The following is a 15,749-nucleotide window of genomic DNA, read 5'->3' as shown; positions in this document are numbered from 1 at the left end:
GGCGCGCTCTGGTGCGGTGCGGAGCGGCGCGGCGCGGCGCGGCTCGGCTCGCTGCGGAGGGGTGAGGCGGGGCGACCCCGAAATGGCGGCCGCCCGGGAGGGGGGGCGGCGCGCGGCTCCCCCCGCGGCTGTTGGGAAGCGGCACGGCGGGGAAGCGAGGTGGGAGAAGGGACTGGGGGCGGCGTGAGGAGGCCGGGAGGACGGCGGGTGCTGCGTGCAGCAGCCCCTGACAGACCGGCCCGGGAGAGGGGAGGCAGAGCGCTGCCCGTGGGCCCCGTTTATTGCAGCTGGAGTCTGGCGCTCTCCTTACCCGCCGCTCCCTCTCGAGCCGCGCAGTGGGGCCGTGAGGTGGCCCGTCTGTACCTGGCCGCGGTCACCGAAGGCCAGCTCTATTGCAGCGCTGCTTTGCTTTCCCATCAGTGCCCAGTGGTATTGTACAACTTCACAGGGGCTTGGCTTTTGCATTTACTTTTTTTTTAAAAGTGTTTTAACCTGTTGCGGGGGGTGGGGTGGGGTGTCAGAAGCTTTGTGCAGTCCATGCACTAGGAAAGGTGTTTTGAATGTTGCTATAATCTTGTGAAATGGTATTTATCTCCCTCTGCCTTTTGTTCAGTTAAGTCTGCCTGTTGTACAAATAAGACTTGGCCTTTATGTTGGGCTTGTAGGACCCTTGGAGGAGGAGGGGGGGAGAGCGAGCCCTTGTTTACCACACAATCCGGATGATGTTCCATTTCTTCCATTTTCTGGAAGCTGAATCAGATGGGAAGCTGATGGTGATGGTTTATTGTTGCACCGCGATGTTGCTTGCCATGAGGAATCTTTCCCAGTAGCCTTTGCTCTGTGTCATCTCATGAAGAATGTAAACTGCTGTAAATGTAAAAAAATCCTGACTCTTCCTGAGGGCTTTTGTAATCAACCTGTTGCAGTATCCTGTTGAATTTTAGCAGTGACTTATCTTTATTTCAGGCTACTCTATAGCATCCCTTAAATTATGCTGCTTCACTTCCTTTGTCCCCCTACAGCACTTCCTGGCTTGCTCTGAGAGTTCACATGGTGTCTGCTGGAACAAGGGTTAATTAAACTGGGTTAATTACCCATCAGAGGTAATGCCCAGTGGTGGCCATTTTGTTGAAACAGTTTTGAAACAAGTCCGTTTTGCCAAAATGCATTTCCTTTGCCATCTGCGAGGCCGTTGCCTAGGTTCTTAGGGAAGCTTTTGGTGTGACGGGATATCTACCGCCTGGTGTTGTTGAGGCCGAATAGTCTCTTAGCGTGTCATCAGTCAAAGGTCCATCCCAGTCTTCCTGTGCAACTCTCACTGCTACCAAAGATGACTGCCTGTGGTGGAGAGAGCAGAGCATCTGTCTCTTCTGAGCTGTTGCTGAGCTCAACGGAAACTAGAAAAGTCGATGCAAAAGTTTCAGTGTATTTAGGTTCTCTGAAGGAGTTTGTGTGCCTAGGACAGGCAATTCCCAGTCTGCAAATTGTTGGAAGCTGGGCAATGTTTGGGGCAGCATCACTTACGCTTTACCTGAGGCATCTGGTGACAGGTCCCTGTCAAAGGTATAATGCTGGCTTGCATAGGTGGGTCTGGGCTCTGGTTTGCTACAGCTGCTCTTAGGTGCCAGTACTTTAAGTCAGGTGTCCTTGCTGAGAGCTTGGGTTGTGAGTCGGAGGAGTTGGCAGCTTTTGAGCTCCTCCATGTAACTATCTTGAGATCCCATCCTTGCTCTGTAGTTCCCTCATGATGACTTTGAGTTCCTGACCTGGATATCTTTCTGTCCACATGCTGTATTTCTGCAGAAAGCATGTTTTATTCCAAACTGTCACATATATTGATTGGCCTGTGGCTTTTTTAAAATAATGGCTTACCTTCTTGGTGGAGTCCTTCTGCAATGGAGGAGAATGACTCCACCAGTTGCCTGGTAAAAGTCCTGGCAGTCCCTGCTGTATGTTTACTCCAGTGAACAAGAAGAACATGCTTTTTCTATGTGCTTGAGATAATGTCCCATGTATGACATTTCATTTTACTCTGGTGTCTGAGGTGGTTAGTCCGTCCTGCGGTACGTTTTGTGGGAGCTTAACAGTCAAGTTTTCTTTCTCCTGTCTCAAGGCAGGTGTGTTAAAGGAGGGCTTGTTCTTAGTGCAGAGAACAGAGCAAGAGGAACTTCGACAGCCCAGTTCGGGCTGTGGCTCTCCTCTTGGAGATCCACAAATACAAAAGTCATCTTCTGAGTAAGCAGGGAATACCAACCCAAGAAGATTTTTCTCCAGTGCTTTAGCTTTCCAGGCCCCCTTGTGCGGAAGGGAAGTCTTGCGCTGGTTTGGAAGTAGGCAGGACTCTGAGGCTTCCCTTCAACTACAGTAAGGCATGCACAGCCGAAATCTTGGCTCTGCGAAGGGTATTTTCAGTGCAGCCTCCAAAAGTTTGTGTCGATGGGTGTGAGAGATTCTTCAGCAAGGGGGTGGAAGAAAGCTGCTTGTATTCCCTTGTTAAGCAGAAATGCTAGGTGGGAGTGGCTGATGGAGTGCTATCTATCCCCGTTAGGAAGTTTCCAGCAGGCATATTATATTATTCCCAGCTAATAAAAGTTGTAGCACAACTCTAGCTGTTCCCATTGCACATACACAGACGAGGCAACAACTCCCTTGCTCTTGAGACAGCCCTGAAGGGGTTGACTGGTGAGCTGTCTCCTCTCGTTGGGTCATCCCACAGGTAAATTCACTCGTTGCTTTTAGAAAGTTTGGCTTCCACTCTAAGGAGTGCGTTGGGCTACTTGTTATGCATAGGAGGAAGATACTTATTTACATGTATTTGTACGTGTAACATCTCTATCACCATGTATACCTGTATGTGGCAAACTATCCTGTCTGACGTTTCCAGGTGATTTGGTCACTTATGAAGCAATCGTGCTGTCCCTCTGCTTTTCTTGTGCCTTCTGTTTAAGACAGAAGCTTAGAAAGATAAAGGGTGGATGGACTGACTCTGAAAAACAAAAAGAGGGAACTTCATGTCCCAGTCTACTACTGCTACCCCCAGTGACCTCATCAGTCTTGCTCTTGAAACCTCCTGAGAAGATGCTCTCCTACTCCCTACTACACTCTCTGCTCCTGGGCTCGACACTGGGTTATCTCCAGCTCTCCCTGAGCGTGTGCACTGACAGCTGAGGTCATGGAAAGCCTAAGGGAGGGTGACTCCTGGAAATTACAGCTTGCCTCAGCTTCCCTGGCTGTGAGGAACAGAAACATTAGTTGTTGGTTCCCTGGTTGTTTAAAAACCTTCAAGATTCTGAAGGTGAAGACCAGGTCTCCTTCCATCTCACTTGCTCATTCTGCCTTTCAGACTCTGAACATGATTTTCCTTTTGCCACAGCAAAGCCTAAGTAAAATGAACAGTGTCACTGTAAAATCACCCCATTTTCCCATTCTTTTTTGCACGTGTTTTTTGGCAGAGCTTTCCCCAGGATGGGGACTGTCTTCCCAATCTGTGAGAAATGTGCTTTTCCCTGCCACCCCGTGCCTGAAGCCAGGGTGTGGAGGGAGAAATGAGGAACGGCAGGGCTGCAGGATGGAGATGAGGTGTTTTGACAGTTCTGTGGAGAGCACCTCATACTAGCCCTCCCCATGGCACAGAAACTGTTCGCTGCCAGGCTCTCTTGGCAAGGATCAGCACTGTAATAGCAGCACTGCTGATGGGCATCTCTCTCTCGCCAGTGCTCTGCTCTGTCCCGCCTGCCAGACTCCTCTGCTTGTGATCTCAACAGCCTGGCATCCCGGGGAATGAATTCAGTCAGTCCTATTAGTCCTGCATCCTGGCTGCTGCACAGTAGTAAAACTCGGCAGAATGAGCAGGAGGATAATTACTATTTTGCAGTCCTGGCATTGCATGGCAGAATAAGAGGTGTGTTTTGGAGTCTGGGCTGCATTTGGGTATGACCAGCTTGGTCTGTGTTTCTAACCAAAGTTCCTCTTGCTGGTTGGGTGGTTATGGCTCTCCAGTCCAAGCTGGAAAAGTGCTGTACAGCTCGGTAGGTGCATTTCAGGCAGTAGTGCAATAAGCTCAACACAGGCCTGAAAGTGTAGCTGGCTCCTTAGGAAGATGTAAGCATGAGTAGCTGCCATGACATGCCAGCTGGGGTCTTCATGAAGTTATTGATATATATATCTATATATATGTATTTGTGTGTGTGTGTATTTCGTGCATAGTTTTGATGCCAGCAGTGCTGGACACTATTGGAGGCAGGATACTGGTTTAGTGGGATAAGGAAGGACATCAGGAATTATGTGCTGTGGAGGTTAAGGGAGGGTCCTTGGCAGCTGTTTAAATTCATTCAGGTGTGGACCCACAGCCACTATCAGCAGGGTACAGCCAACCAAATGCAATTTTAATGGTGCAGTGAGTTCCACAGTGTGTATTGCCTGCATCCATGTAGGCTGCCGCGGAGTCGCTTTTTCTACCTGCTGAGCATGTATGTAAGGGGTGAGTGCATCCGAGTGAGGGAGCGTGGAGGATGTGGGATGTGGCATGGCCTCTTAAGAGAGGTGGAAATGAAACGTGTGAGAGGGGATGTTGCTCAGACCCATGGGTTGTTCCTGGCAGCGGTAATGAGGCTTCGTAAGGAAAAACTGAGCCAGAAGTAGGTGACATAGAATGTTTGGCATTGACCGTTGTTTCTTATCTATTGCTGGTACCGGATCTGAATGCAAAAGGAGCAAAGTTCACTTTTCCAACCCAGGTTCTCTTTCCTTTTATAGGAAAGAAAACAGAGCAGTGGGGAGCTGGTTTTAAACAGAGCAGTGGGGAGCTGGGGCAGTGGAAAGAGTTGTGAGGCTCTATCTAAGAGCCTGTGCTTTGGTGGAGTTTGTCCCTGTAGCTGCAAAGTGGAAGGTGCACGGTCCTAAGAAGCTGTGGAGTTGGGCTGAAATCTGCAGCATGTTTCCCAGATGTCTTTGCCACCATAGGAGAGGGACAGGTTGAGGAGAACAACCACCTTCTGGAGATACTGTGGAAGAAAGAGCTGGCTATGCTGTACAAATGGGTAAGGTGAAAGCATGTCTGCTACCTTGCGTTGGAACACTTCTGCCCCTATGGGGGAGAAGTAGACAGGAGAAAGACCAAGCAGATAATTACTATTTTGCACTCCTGGCATTGCATGGCAGAATAAGAGGTGTGTTTTGGGGTCTGGACCATGTTTGGGTGTGACCAGCTTGGTCTGTGTTTCTAACCAAAGTTCCTCTTGCTGGTTGGGTGGTTACGGCTCTCCAGTCCAAGCTGGAAAAGTGCTGTACAGCTCGGTAGGTGCATTTCAGGCAGTAGTGCAATAAGCTCAACACAGGCCTGAAAGTGTAGCCAGATTCTCTATAGAAGGATGTAAGCCTGAGTAGCTGCTAGTGGGGGCAGGATACTGGTCTAGTGGGAGAAGGAGGGGCAGTAAGGCATTATGCTCTGTGGAGGTTAATGGAGGCATCCTTGGCAGCTCTTTAAATACAAGTGTGTGACTTACCGGCATAGCTGGAGTACGAACGATGGATTCTTTGGCTCCTTCACTAATGAGATCCAGTTAAAACTGAGACCAAGAGTGGTTTGAGGTAGGAATTTCTGGGGGAGAGGTTTCTGTTTTGTGTGAAGTGGATCATGTTTTGAGCCTTGCTGACCTGTTATCTGCCAGAGCAACAGCTGCGATGCCTGCGTGGTTGTGTTTTCAGGGAGTGCTCCGATCCTCAGTGACCACCGCACTGCAACAATACAGAAAATAAGGGGGAAGGACAGTTTTGGTCAAACTTACACGCTAATAGAGCCAGCTGGCAGATGCCAGCCATGCTGGCATTTCTGGCATGCCAGCCAGTGAGCGGGACTTCTGGAGTGCCGGATGAAGCAGGTGTGAGTCATGACTTGTGAATGTCAGTATTTCTTCCTAGCTTTAGTGGAATCCAGAAGGGAGGAATTCATATCCCGTATCTCCCCCTCACGTTGCCCTGGAAATAGAGGTGATTTGGTATTTTTGTCTGTGGTCACTCTAAGCTGCACGCAGAGCTTCCAAGGAGGTGATGGGGAGCACTGTGTGCAGTCACAGCGGTGTACGGCGAGCGTAGAAGCTGGGCACACGGACACGTGCGTGGCAAGCACTGGCTTGGAGCAGCCAGCTCTGGAGCAAGAAGGGGTCTTGGGTGTGTGTTTGTTGAGTGCTGTGCGCAAGGAATGTGCATATGGGAAGGTGTTGGACTTCATGCTTGTGGGTTCGGCTGTTGTAGCATAGAAGGGATGAGTCCGGTCCTGTGTGGAAGTACAACTTGCTGAAGAGTTGAGCTGCCAGCGAACTGGAAGCTGTGGTTAGTTTCAGGTCCCCCCTTGCTATATGGAGTAGCCTTCTGTCGTGGTTTAACCCCAGTCCTCAACTCAGCACCACGCAGCCGTTTCCCCCTCCCCCTCCCAGTGGGGTGAGGAGGAGGAAAGGAAGGAAAAAAAAAAGTAAAACCCATGGGTTGAGATAAGAACAGTTTAATAACTAAAGTAAAATATAATACTAACAATAGTAACAATGAAATATAATAATAATAGTAATGAAAAGGAATATAACAAAGGGGGGGGGGGGGGCGGGGAGAAAAAAACCAGTGATGCACAATGCAGTTGCTCACCACCCGCTGACCAATGCCCAGTTAGTTCCCGAGCCGCGATCCGTGCCTCCCAGCCAACTCCCCCATTTATATACTGGGCATGTTGTTCCATGGTATGGAATATCCCTTTGGCTAGTTCAGGTCAGCTGCCCCGGCTATGCTCCCTCCCAGCTCCTTGCACACCTGCTTGCTGGCAGAGCATGGGAAACTGAAAAGTCCTTGGCTTAAGATAAGCGCTACTTAGCAACAACTAAAACATCAGTGTGTTATCAACATCATTCTCACACTAAATCCGAAACCCAGCACTGTACCAGCTACTAAGAAGAGAGTTAACTCTGTCCCAGCCGAAACCAGGACACCTTCTTCCATCTTTGTTGGGAGACTTGGCTTAGGTGAGAGGTCTGCCAGAGGTGCGATGACACATTTGATGTCGTCTCCAGTTTACCTTGTCCACTTGGAGCGTTTTTGGAGGGACAAATTTCCTGTTATTGGGAGGACCTCTTTCTGTATTTGGGGAGGAGGAACTGTCAGGCTCGTTTCTGCACCTTTCAGTCCCATTTTGCTGGGTTTTTTCCTCCTCCTGAGCGGGGAAAGAGTACAAGCGTCCCACTGAGCTCCTATGCTGTACATTGGGAATGAGGCTGCGCTCAGCCTCGGAGATGGGCTCTGGAGAACGTAACAAAAGCCTGCTCTGTCCATTGTGCACTCCCCAGGGCTTACCTCTGATGTGTGCAGTGTGTCCCGAGACAGGAAAAAAGGGAATTTAAACCACTGTGCTTACACCAGGAAAAAATCCTGGTTTCTGACTTCACTGGGCCGTTTGCCCTCAGAGTTGGTCAGGCACTGGGGAAGCATGGATCCCGACTTACAGGTGTGCTGCAAGAAGCCTGGAAGGAGGGAAAAGCAGACACAGTTGCAGAGGAAGAACTCTGCTTTCACTGTGTCACGAGCTTTACTTTGGCTGCATCTGTCTCTGTGGAAGAAAACCCCCTTGTAGAATAAAGGGGTTTTATTGTTTGCTACTTCATCAGGAATTTTAACAAGCTTTTAGGAAAAAGAGAAGGGCGGGGGAAGCCAACTTAGATGAGAGCAGTGAGAGTATCCAAATTAAATTACTGTAGTTATATCAGCTTAATTCTTATCAACAGTATATTTACAAGTGTGTAAGTGGGAAGCTGGTTTCCCTGTGTACAAAGGGCATAACTGCTGCACATCAGCAGTAGCCTCCCAATTTTTGACATTGATAACCATGTCTGGCCAGCCCAGGTCCCCTCTCCCTGTATCACTCTGACCAGATAGGTTTTTTTGTTTTCCTGTGTCTGTGCACACGGTACTGGTTATCAAGTCAGATGCTGCTGCTGTATGCGTGTATACCACTGCAGTGAGGAGTCTTCTGAGTGGCAGGAAGGTGGCCCTGACATCAGAGCGGTCAGTGCTGAAACAGCCTTTCAGCTGAGGTCAGTAATAGGAGGATTATTTTCTGTGCCAGAATTGCCACAGTTACTTCCAGCATGAATTTTGGTTTTATCTAAATTCTTCCAAAGCAAGAAGTGAGTTTTGTTTTTTGGGTTCCTCTATCCCTTGATATCCTAGAGGGACCTCATTTTCACAGTGAGCATTTAGTACTGACCAAAACTCAGGTCAAAGTGAAGGTAGTTACTCAGTTTCTTCAGAAACTTTTGGCTGTGTTGTTCCTTGATTTTCTCTGAGAATTTTTTGCTTTTAATGTTTAAGGACTTACTGAGCGTCTTAAATAATGTACAAGTGAACCATGCTGTGTGGACTGCTTTTCCCCTCCTGCTCACTAATGGCATGGGGTGCATTGAGAGATGGTTAATGAGTCTGCCCAATGCCGGATCTTTGCCATGTTCCTGTCTCTTACATGCAGAGGAAAACGCTCTGTTGCTTTCTGCTGAGCTGAAAGTAGTAGTCTGAATGCTGAGTATGTGCCAGTAACGTTTGGAGAGGCTCCCGAGGGAACAAAGTATGTGGTTTCTCCCGTCTCCTGAAGTCTTCTTGAGTCTTCCTGGTATTTGAGGGTTAATCCAGGGTGTTCCAGGGTTGTAGAACAGACTACTTTTAGCATTTAAAATTTTAACCTTTAAAATAACAGGAGATCAGATGAGATGATATGGTCCCTCTTCACTTGAAAATTGACCTCCAAGGTGGGGGTGGGGGCATGGGGAGGATTAAGTTTCAAACTCCTTTTAGGCTTTCCTTTAATGAAGCTTGTTTGTATAGTGCTAGGGTAACCTGAGGGTGGGTTGGTGGAGAAATCCCCTGCAGGATTTCCTGGCTTCGGTTGAAGTCCAGCTGGTTTGTGCTGGCATCTGTTAGAGGAACCATTTTCCAGTTACTTATTCCTGCCAGCTCTAAGTGAAGTGGATGATACGCTGAGACAGACTTGCTTAAGTTTCTGTACTGATTATAGCTCTGTAGCCTTCATGGAGAGCTGCCCTTTGCCTGTGCGTTTATTTGAAGTGATGGAGAGGACTTGAGCAAGCCCAGCTCCTGGTGCCTCTGCATGCAGGTCTGTGTAGAGACCGGTGGAGCGAGGTGTTTCAGGGAAGTGGTTGATGGCTTGGAGCTGGGGGATTTCTTTAGAGCTTGTTGGCATGTGCTCTGGGGTCACGGACTTCTTTTTATCTTTCCCCTTGCCCCGAGCCTTGGCAAAGGGCCAGCAAGTAATTGCCTTGAGAACAGCCCTTGCCTCCCAGTTATTTATTCTCATGCTGGTACCTCCCTGTCAAGTTTGCAGGCTGGTCTAAAAACAGCTGCATAAATGGTTTTGGTGGAGTCATTAGAACCTGCTACACAAGAGCGAGATGGAAGGGGGAGGAATGTTTTATTTTTGGCTGGGGGTTGTTTAATTTTTACTGGAAGAATGGTCCTTTTCAAGGCAGCCTTAAGCAGCGTGGATTGAGCATTGTTTCCAGCATTGCTCCTATAGCAACAGGAGAGACAGCTCCTATGAACTTGGACTTACAGCTCTGGGAAATGAAATGTCATTTGATTTGCCCTTGACTGTGCTTGATATTTGATCTGGCTCTAGTAAAGTGTTTTTAGCTCTGGAGAGGAATATAACTCCTCAAAGCGTTCAATGATCACTCCAAAACACACTCGGAGACATGGACGTTGGGGATATATAAGGACCGATGGTCAGAAGAGACTCCTTGGCCATTCCTGGCACTGCTGTTGGCGAAGTGGGTAATTCCAGGTGTGAGAGTGTTCCCGCTTGAGGTGGCTGTCCTAGGTAGGAAGGGAGGTTCCTGAAGATGTCACAGGTATTTCTCTAGCTGCCATGCTGAGGTGAGAGCTGCTGTTGCCCTGTTCTGTGGCTTCATGATGTTCCCTTTTCTGTCGGTGCGTTGGGGCGCTGCAGAGTGTGTTGCCCTGTTCTTAGGGCCGCAGGTACCAGCTCTGTTGCTGACATGCTGAGAGGCTTTCTCTGGCATGGCTGGCACCAGTCCTGAGCTAATCAGCAACATGGCTGAAGCGATAAGACCGTTAACCTTAGTTTCCACTGTCAAATCCCTTCTCAGCTGCTTTTAAAATAGGATCTTTGTGGAGCTGAAGCTGAGGCAGGCTGCCTGGGAGAGATCTGTAGGCTGACTCCAGAGACTTTTGCTTTGCTTGTTTACACCGCAGAAACTGCAAACAGGAACAGCCTACTCAAAGCAAAACAAGTTTTGTACAAAAGCTAAAGCTGGTGCCAGCTTTTTGTGCACTTCTTGTTTTGTGCTGTCTGCAGTCAGGTGTCTCAGGCACAGGCAGGGCAGTGCTAACAAGTAGCTTGAAAACTTTGCATTTTACAGCTTTGTGTTCTGCAGTGGTCTTCCAGAGGACAGAACAGCTTGGTGGAGGATGGATGTTGAGATGTGAGGAGAGCAACTCCACCCCTTCTCTCTGCTGGGAGAGTCACTTGATCTCTCTGTGCTCCTATTATAACATGCTACCTTTTTTTCTTTGTTGGGATGCTTTGAGGAGGCAAAGGGTCTTTCAGGCAGTGAGATTATAGAACATTGTGTTATCAAGAGGCTGGAAATGTACCCCGTGGTGACACACCAGCTGCCAGCCCTCTCTTCCAAAAACTGCTGCACGTATTTTTGACAGTGGGTTTTAAAGTCCCACTATTCGTTCATGAGCTCAATGAGGTGAAGATGATGGCCTGCCATGGGATATGCACCTGATACTGTGGGTAGGTAGAAAATCTACCGGCTTTTAGCTAGTCACCTTTTCACTGCAGAGATCTGTAGGGAATGAAGCTGAAAATGCCTCTGCAATGAGACTGCAGCCAAATTTTGAGTGACTGTGCGCCAGCTACAACACAGCATGTGTTCTTAGGTTAGTCTTTGCCCTGAGCTCAAACCACTGTGTAAAAACCCAGCTATTTGTAGGGAGTGAACAAATGGTTATCATTGCTGCATTATTTGGAGAGCACTTTGAATTCATGTACAGAATTGCCTGAATAGGCATTGTGGGGGCTGGGAGGATTTTTATCCTCCCAGGATTTTTAGCACTTGTTGGCTTGGTCCTAGTACTGGCATGGCTACGGGGCAGGGAGGTTTTGTGAGCACTCCCTGAAAACACTGAGGACCCAGTGGCTTCGCTTCTGAGAGCTGAGCTGAAAATGAAGGTAATGAATAGGAAGGGATCAGGCGGAAAGCTGATCCTGCACAAACTGTTCTGTTTACAAATGTGGTTTAATGCTACTGGTAAGTTCTCCAGTGCAGACAAAGCCCTGCTTTAAAAAAAAAAAAAACCAAGCAAAAAACCCCACAAACCCCACAATGCCCATGAACAGTGTTGGGAAAACAGAATTTTAAATACCAATAGCAGGCTGCAGTGAAGAGTTTGTCTTGTCTGTTGGCTAACCCTGACCTATCTGAACTATTGTTCCTTGTTGTGGCAAACCCTCATTGCTATGAGCTCTCTGCAGACACATGCCAGGCACCAATTTCTGGTGCTTCGAGTGAGAGAAAAGAGACGGTTATTGTTCCTCTCCTCAGTTCAATGACTAGTGAAGTGGTTCCTGTGTATAAATAGCGTAAAGTGCTTTGGGATCCTTCAGGATAAAGGAGGCCTTATGAGATACAAGAGGATGTTGTTTGACGCAGAAGGAGTTCCTGTTGGTCACACAGTGCGTGCTGGTCTCTGGCCTGCCTTCCAGCTCCCAGTGGGGACTGGGTGCTTGGAGGGGCCATTTGCTTCCCTGGTTGTCCACTTCTGGGAGCAGCAGACAGGGGCTTTCTGCTCTCACGATGTGGCTGGCTGCGTATGTTTCGTTAGGACCAGAAAGCCCTATGAAGGGGTTCTTGTTTGCTTTGTAGTGGAACAGTGGTAGAGCACAGACACACGCAGTCCTGGGCATGCTGATCACTCTTTCTTTCTCTCTCACGCTTTCTTTTTCGTAATGGTTGTGAAATTGGTGTTACGCTAAGGTCCCTTTTATCCTCAAGGATCCTGAAGCCAGCCATCACCTTGCCCAGGTTTGACTAACCCCCTCATAAAAGACTTAATTTGCAGGTATGTGTGTGGTGCTGAACATGTAAATCCTTGCTGAGTTTGAAATTTATGCTCGTTGTTATTTATGCTTCAGTAAGTCCCTCCCCTGGGGAGTAAACAGTCTTTTAAAAATGAGTGGAAGGTCTAAGTGCTCTTCTTCTGAGAGACAGCTCTTGTCTCGAAGAGCGGGCGGCTCCTCAGATGTATTAGGCACACAGTTCCTCACTGGATACCTGACTCTCATCAAAATTAGCAGGAGTTAAGGGTCTACATCTCTCTTGAGGGGTCTATTCAAAACGTGGCAGCTTGAGCCAAGGTAGAAGGAAGGAGGGATTTGGCAAGCATCCCGAGGGGTGACAGCAGGACTGTGATGCACCTGTGGAGATGATGCCTAGACCCAGAGAATGTTGTGGTGAGATCCTCCAAAACTCCCAGGATGGAATCTTGCTTATCCTCTCTAAGTTCTTCAGAAGGGTGCTCTCCCAGTCGTGAGGTAGGGCCAAGCAGGGTCTGCCAAAGATGGCCGAGAGATCTTCCTTCTTGTTGAATGTAGGTGGCTTACTAAGTTGTGTCCACCTCTCCCAGAACCACTGTGCACATTCCTGGTAGGAGCAGGTGATGTGGCTGGAAAACGTTGCTTTGTATTCCTCACTTCTCAGCAGCCCCTAAAAGGCTCAGAGCGAGATCCTTTTGTGCTAGGTACTGTACAGTCAAGGAAGATGAGTCCATGCCCTCAGGAGCACGTAATCAGTTTAGACAACAGGCAGAAGGAGATAAAGGCAGTTTCCAAGCTGTGGTCTGGGGAATCTCATTCAGCAGTGCCAAATGAGTTCAGCTCCCATGTGAACAGTCAGGGAGGACGGTTTTGGACCAAAATCTGTTCTGTGTGCCTGCCCCCCACACAAGTATAAATGACAATTCCCGAGAAGGAGCTTCTTTGCCTCACTGGATGTCTGGCTCATGTTTTGCCTTCTCCCCAGCCCTAGAGGCACAAGTACTTTGACTTTCCAGCATGTTCCAACATGCTGAGATGGAAAGCAAAGCGTTCAGCTTTGCATCCTGGGTCAGCCTTTAGCTTTGCATCCTGGGTCCTCTTTCTCTTCTGAAAGGGCAGGAGTGTGGGAGCAGCATGAAGCAGATGGATAAATGGTAGGGCACAAGGGCTGCTCGATGAGAGTTTGGGCCCAGCCTCACCATTGAGGATGCTTCAGAGCTATTGCTTGCTTTGCAGGTTACCGCACTGCCTGTGCCTTCCCTCCTCTCCCCAGTTCCTCAGAAAGCTCCCTTGTCTGATCTTTACTTTAATTAATGATTCCAGGACTTTGTTTGGCCTGCTTCTCAATGGCTCACGTACTGGGATTCCCACTGTTTCTCTCAAGAGATGTTTTTGTGGTCTAGAGGCTACATAGTAATGTGAATCAACACGTTTCTAGCTCTTACCAGAACGTTCCTTTTCATAGGGAATGGAAGCAGGGGTAATCCAAGCTGATTATAAATGAAGGTGTGTTGCCCATACTACGCTAGGTAAAGGCTTGCAGGAACCTCCCCTTGAAGAGAATAGGAAGTTAAAATAGTTATGAATTGTGTTAAATTTGATCTGCTAATAAAAAGTAACTTTTTTCTCTTCCTGGGTGGTTTGCAAACACCCCATTATCCCACCCAGGCAAGTCAGGAAGTATTACTGCTTCCGTATCCCGGTACAGGCAATAGATAAGAGTTTAAGCCTTAGGCTGTGAAGTACGTTAGTGTCACGGTGTAGATCAAAGGATCATTAATTCAGTATCCAAAGAGACAGGTTAGGGAGAAAGAATTGCTGTTCTCTTCCACTCTCCATCCTGCCGCCTGCAATGCCAATGGAAAGAGATTGCAGGGAGAATCAAACCTGCCTGCTGTGGGATGAGCATGAGATGGCTGAGGATGTGGCAGTACAAGTGATTGCAAAAAGTTTGGGACCTCTGTCTTAGCAAAGCAGGGGACAGAGGGGATGCTATAGCCCATTTTCCAGTACAGCAGCCTTATGCAGCCTAGCTGCCTCCACAGAAATTACAAGCCATGGGATGACACACCAAGGTTAGAGGGACAGGGTGCTAGCAAGGGTCCTCAGCCTGTTGCTCTGCGACGTGCTAGGTACACTGGAGCACACTTGAAGTCTTACAGAGAGGAGCCAGGGGCTCCTGAGGTAATGGGAGCGAACAGGGAAACACCAGTGAAATACCTCAGAGGAATTAAGGTGTGTTCCTCTAAAAAGGTGACACAGCCAGCAGCCCAGCTGAAGTGCCTCTGCACCAATGCACACAGCATGGGCAACAAACAAGACGAGTTGGAAGCCACTGTGCTGCTAGAAAGCTACGACCTACTTGCCATTACTGAAACTTGGTGGGACGAATCCCATGACTGGAGCGCTGCTATTGATGACTACAAGCTGTTCAGAAGGGAGAGACGAGGAAGGAGGGGTGGAGGGGTTGCCCTCTGTTGTGGTTTAACCCCAACCGGCAACTAAGAACCACACAGCCGCTCACTCACTCCCCCCCTGGGTGGGATGGGGGAGAGAATTGGAGGGGTAAAAGTGAGAAAACTCATGGGCTGAGATAAAAACAGTTTAATAGGTAAAGCAAAAGCTGTGCGCACAAGCAAAGCAAAACAAGGAATTCATTCACTACTTCCCATCGGCAGGCAGGTGTTCAGCCATCTCTAGGAAAGTAGGGCTCCATGATACGTAACGGTTACATGGGAAGACATACTCCATAACTCTGAGCGTCCTCCCCTTCCTTCTTCCCCCAGCTTCATATGCTGAGCATGATGTCATATGGTATGGAATATCGCTTTGGTCAGTTGGGGTCAGCTGTGTCCCCCTCCCAACTTCTTGTGCACCCCCAGCCTACTCACTGGTGGGGTGGTGTAAGAAGCAGAAAAGGCCTTGACTTTGTGTAAGCACTGCTTGGCAATAACAAAAACATCTGCATTATCAACACTGTTCAGCACAAATCCAAAACATAGCCCCATACTAGCTACTGTGAAGAAAATTAACTCTATCCCAGCCAAAACCAGCACACCCTCTATCTCAAGAAATGGTTAGATTGTGAAGAGCTGTCTCTGAAGAATAGCCACGAGCAAGTTGAAAGCTTATGCGTAAGAATTAGAGACCAAGCCAACAAAGGGAACCTTATGGTTGGTGTTTACTACAGACCACCCGATCAAGGAGAGCCTAGTCATGAAGCCTTCTTACTCCAGCTACAGGAGGCTTTTGTCCTGCTGGGGGACTTCAACCACCCCAACATCTGATGGAAAAGTAGTATGGCGAGCTGTAGGCAATCCAGGAGACTCCTGGAGTGCATCGAGGATAATTTCTTAAACCAGGTAATAGACAGCCCTACCAGAGGGGATGCATTACTGGACCTGTTCCTGACCAATGCAAGTGAACTAATGGGTGATGTCAAGACTGGAGGCAGCCTGAGCTGCGGGGATCATGCACTGGTGGAGTTCACAGTCCTGAGGGATACGGGTCAAGCGAAGAGTAAAGTCAGGACCCTGCATTCTAGGCAAGCAAACTTCCAGCTGTCCAAGGAGTTAGTCAATAGGACCCCCTGGGAAACTGCCCTCAGGGACAAGGGAGCAGAACAGAGCTGGCA

General features: G+C 48.5%; 1 protein-coding gene across 3 annotated transcripts in view; it reads left to right on the top strand.

Annotated features, from left to right (window-relative positions):
• Positions 1–15,749, top strand: part of CD151 (CD151 molecule (Raph blood group)) — a 40,512-nt gene continuing 24,763 nt past the window's right edge. Inside the window, exon 1 of one of the 3 annotated variants that reach the window (XM_050898026.1) lies at positions 1–61. The gene's annotated coding sequence lies outside the window, so the exon portion shown is untranslated. Of the gene's footprint in view, positions 62–141; positions 160–390; positions 430–15,749 lie in introns of those variants that run through there. The other 2 variants (XM_050898030.1, XM_050898027.1) reach the window with 2 other exon arrangements.

This window comes from Gymnogyps californianus, chromosome 5 (assembly GCF_018139145.2).
Source record: "Gymnogyps californianus isolate 813 chromosome 5, ASM1813914v2, whole genome shotgun sequence".
NCBI classification, from domain to species: Eukaryota; Metazoa; Chordata; class Aves; order Accipitriformes; family Cathartidae; genus Gymnogyps; species Gymnogyps californianus.
Note: the sequence above shows the minus strand (reverse complement) of the source record. Positions and strands in the feature narration are given on the sequence as shown.